At 29.6% G+C, this 4,910-nt stretch overlaps 1 long non-coding RNA gene across 1 annotated transcript; it reads left to right on the forward strand.

Annotated features, from left to right (window-relative positions):
- Positions 1-1,067: 1,067 nt before the first annotated feature.
- LOC143625264 (uncharacterized) lies at positions 1,068-1,558 on the forward strand. Its single transcript, XR_013152248.1, has 3 exons — positions 1,068-1,183; positions 1,248-1,341; positions 1,426-1,558. It is a non-coding gene; the product is annotated as an uncharacterized LOC143625264 (long non-coding RNA).
- The last annotated feature ends 3,352 nt before the right edge of the window (positions 1,559-4,910 follow it).

Consider the following 4,910-nt stretch of genomic DNA (forward strand, 5'->3'; position numbering starts at 1 on the left):
TCATTTTTGTATCTATTAACATCTTTCTCGTGTTCAATTTTGCTCAACCTAAAGTCTGTAACTTTGATATGACCACAGCTTCATCTTGCAATATATGTTTGATAGTTTTTTTTTTTTTTTTTTTTTTTTTTTTTTTTTGCATGAAAGAAAAGGCCAATTGTTTAGAAACAAGTGTAAACAGAATAATAACACCAAAAGAAAGAAAACAAGTGGGTTTCGATTAGTTTTCTCAAAAAGTAGTTTGGCTCTAATTAGTTTTTTTTAAGTAGTTCGGTTCAATAGTTTTGTTAATAAAAATAGTTCGGTTTGATTAATTTTGTAAAAAAAGTAGTTCGGTTCGATTATTTTTGTTAAAAAAAGTAGTTTGGTTCAATTAGTTTAGTTAAAGAAGTAGTTTGGTTTGATTAGTTTAGTTAAAAAAGTAGTTCGGTTCGATTTGTTTAGTTAAAAAAGTAGTTTGGTTCGATTAGTTCTGTTAAAAAAAGTAGTGCGGTTTGATTAGTTTTGATAAATAGTAGTTCATTTCGATTAGTTTTTTGTTGAAAAAAGTCATTCAGTTCGATTAGTTTCGTTGAAATTGTAGTTCGGTTCGATTAGTTTTTCTTTAAAATAGTTAGGTTCGATTAGTTTTGTTAAAAGAAGAGCCCGGTTCGATTAGTTTTTTTCTTAAAAAATTGTATGGGGGGAAATTTATAATGAGGGACTAAAACTGAGCATGACCACAAACCACAGGGACTGATAAAAATCTTATGAAAGGGTGTATTGGTAATTTATCATTTTCATAGATGAAATCTTAACTGTAGAGACTCATTCGGGTTACTTTCAGAACCACGGGGATTCAATCAATTCATTTTATTTTTCGGGGACTCAATGTGACTCCGCCCTCAAACCACAGGGACGCAAACAGTAATTTTCTTTTAATTATATTCATATATACTTTCTATATGAAAAAACTGATGTTAAAATAAATAACCTTGTATAATAGAGTCAGAAATATATAATCTTGATCTAATAAATTAGTTAAGGACGTGTAACCTATCATTTTAACCCGTAAACAAACACGTGATTTTATTATAAACTATTTTCCTCTATATATTCAACTCAACCACACCACATTATTCATCACTTTGTAACGTCATGAGTGAGCCTAAATATGCTTATGCTTATCCATACCCAGCTCAAGGTATTCAATTATTTTTACTATTACTGATGGATGTTTAACTTGAGATATTGATTGTATTCAACAGGAGGAGGATATTATCAAGGGCCGCCGGTGATGGCACCGCCACAATATGTTGCCGCGGCTCCTCCGAGAAGAGATTCAGGTTTTCTTGAAGGCTGGTACGTACTGCCTCTTAATTAATTTCTTCTATTCTTTTTTATCTCCATCTTTCAATTTATTCGTTGCAATTATTTACGGTGCAGTCTAGCGGCTTTGTGTTGTTGCTGTCTTCTTGACGAGTGCTGTTGTGACCCAACCATCATTCTCTACTAAAAATCATCAGGCCATAAAAGTTTCTAGTCGCTACATGAATAGACACTTGTATTTACTTCTTGCTTTAGATTTTAGTTATACGTGTATTTATATATTTTCGGATTTCTAGTGTCAATCCATGCATGTTACAAAACATTAAGGTAGTGTTTGGTATGTGGTAATGAGAAAGGAAATGGAATAGCTCAACCAAAGAAAATGAAATTAGTATGTTTGGTTGAAGAATGGAAAGAAATCATTCATTACAAAAGGAATGTCATTCCTTCCACACCCCTTCTTTCATTTTGATTCCATGCCATTCTATTTTTTGGTTTCTCCATTTTGAGTCCTTTATTTTAGCAATTATCTTCAACTTATTATAATTTTCTTTTAAAAACAAAAAAGTATATGATTAAACTACACAATCCATTTCAATAGTTGTGATTTTCTATCATCTAAACAAGGAATTGACTAAAATCAAAAGTTTGAATACTTTTAAATTTATTTTAGTTCATAACTTTGAATTAATTTAAAATTTTATTACTTAAATATACATCAATTTTCATGATACAATTTTATTATAAATTACAATTGGAAAATGTTGTGAAAATTGGTAGAAAAAGTATTTTGAAACGGGGTATTTTTGTTATTAAAAAAAACTATTTCAGTTTTTCGTTGTTTCCATATAACAAATAACATATGGAAATGATTCATTCCACTCCCATATGGTAACCAAACATGACTATAGAATGGTAATAATCCATTTCATTCTCTCATTCATTCCATTCCCAGCTTCATTCCATTCCCCCTTCATTCCATCACCCCATACCAAACGGACCCTAAAACCAATTATTACCGGTTTTTGTTTGGTGCATTTCACAATTGATGTTCCTTCTTTCGTATTTGCAAAGACGATTAGGGTTTGTTATATTTAATTAAAAAAAGTAGAGTATTATATATATATACTAGTTTTTATCCCCCGTATTACGAGAGGTGTTTTACATTATTCGTTTTTAATATTTATATATTTTTTGGAATTTGATTTAATTTATTGTACAAAAGTTAATAATATACGTTAGTATTCGATGATAAAAACATTTACAAATAAAAGAGATATTACCCGGTTTAGAAACTATTAGGGTTTGGTGAGACCCATGACCCATTTATAAAATTGTTTTTTTCTAATTGGTTTATAATTATAAATAATTTAAAAGGTATTTGGGTTTGATGAGACTAATGACTCGTTTATAAAATTGATTTTTAATTATAAATAATATATATCTTTATGTAAAGAAATCATATATTAATATTTAATATATCCTTATTTTATAGGATTTTCATATCAAATATGGGTTTGGTAAGACTCATAAACGTGAATTCTGGTCAAATGCATAAGAAGCCTCCATTTACAAATAATACAATTTGGTGGCTTGAGAGAATGTAGAGAGCAACCAGAGAGTTTTTAAAGGTTTCGTTAATATATATTACTAACTTTTATTCCCTGTGTTACGGGAGTTATTTACATTATTCGTATAATATATATATACATATGTATATATAGGTTTAGGATCATGAGAGAACCTTTTTGAAATTGAGAACTATGAGAACCATTTTAGACTACAAAAAACCCAAAAATAAAAAAAATCATAAAATAAAAAAACACAAAAATCAAAAAATTAAAAAAACCAAAATTCTTATTTTATCATCCCGGTTTCATAATAAAAAACTCGGTTTAGCTAAATTATATACACATATGTATAATATATACATATATGAACAGTTACATGTTTTTTTGTACACATGTGTATAATTTAAGATAAATGATAATGTACATATGTGTATATTACGTAACTAAAGATTAAATAAAATTATACATATGTGTATAATACGACGTTTTTTTTTGTTTTTTTATTTTTTATTTATTTATTTTTATTTTTATTAATGAAACCGAATGAAATATAAGAACTTTGCTTTTTTTACTTTTTTAAATTTTTTATTATTTTTTGTTTTATGATTTTTTTAAATATTTTTTAAGGTGTTTTTAGTGGTTCAGAATGGTCTCAAAGTTCTCAATTTGCAAAGGGTCCTCTTAGGATTCTTACCATATATATCAATCTACATATATATATCAATCTATATATATATATATATATATATATATATATATATATAGGGGTAGGTTAAAATAAGAATTGATAGTTTTCTAGAAAATGTAAGAATAGATGTAGGCCATTGGATTTAAGATCTAGTAGTTGAGATTTTTAGTTTCTAAAATACCAAATAGTTTCTTATGATCTATGATTTAGGCTACAAAGTTTCTTAATTTCAAATTTTATTCCCTTCATACCATTCTTATAAAACTTTTTATTTTTATTTTAACTTTTTTCTATATATATATATATATATATACTAGGAGGAAACCGGCGCATGCTGCGGGGGTAACAAATTGCAACACAATACTCGTCATTAATTTCGTGATATATTATACACAAATCTTAATTTTAATAACAAACACAAAGAAAAAAAACATCACTTATTTGAATACAAATATAATAAATGGTTCAATTTTCAAAACCAGAAATTGATCACTTATGAACAATCTACAAACCAATACACTAAGAAAACAACACTAAAATTGATAAAATAAACATTGGTGCGTTATACCCATTTGTTGTGTAGAAGTACATCTTCATGTTTGTGTGAACCCTCGGGTGGGCAAAAGTAAAATTGCACTAATTTTGACGTTATTTTACTAATCTCGTGAAAATAACGTTAAAAGTGTGAACCCTCGGGTGGGCGCATATAATGTATATATGTGTGAACCCTCGGGTGGGCAAAAGTAAAATTGCACTAATTTTGACGTTATTTTACTAATCTCGTGAAAATAACGTTAAAAGTGGCGGAAGGTTAATCAGGCATCATGTGGTGGCGTTGATAGCCGAAAGACAAGGGCACATGCACCGATCAGCCGGTGTCCCGATGATTGAGTGCTATGTGCCTTATGTCCAAGGCTTGATGCAAAACTACTATCGAGCCGGGGGTCTCACCGGAAGCAGCCTCTCTATCCCTATGGGATAGAGGTAAGGCTGTCTACATCTTACCCTCCTCAGACCCTACCATAGCATTGCTATTGGTGGGATATACTGAGTACGATGATGATGATGATGATGATGAAGTACATCTTCATGTTTGCATTTATACCCGAGTCAAACAAAAGAAAAATAAAAGTATTTGCCGAACTTTAAGAGTCAAAATGACCCAGTAAAGGCATTTGTTTGATTTTCCACCTAGCTCTTTTGTTTCAAAACCAAATAAAAATCTGTTTCAATCGTAGTCCAAGTGCTCTTGCAAGCTGCATTTTCTCTCAAGTTCAACCTTATTTCCCAATTCGAAGTTTGTTGCGAAGACTGCTTTAGTATGGGTCCTTGTACCCTCCATA

The sequence above is a fragment of the Bidens hawaiensis genome, unplaced genomic scaffold (assembly GCF_021521415.1).
Source record: "Bidens hawaiensis isolate Kalapana, Puna unplaced genomic scaffold, B.hawaiensis_p1.1 tig00004030_1, whole genome shotgun sequence".
Classification (NCBI taxonomy): domain Eukaryota; kingdom Viridiplantae; phylum Streptophyta; class Magnoliopsida; order Asterales; family Asteraceae; genus Bidens; species Bidens hawaiensis.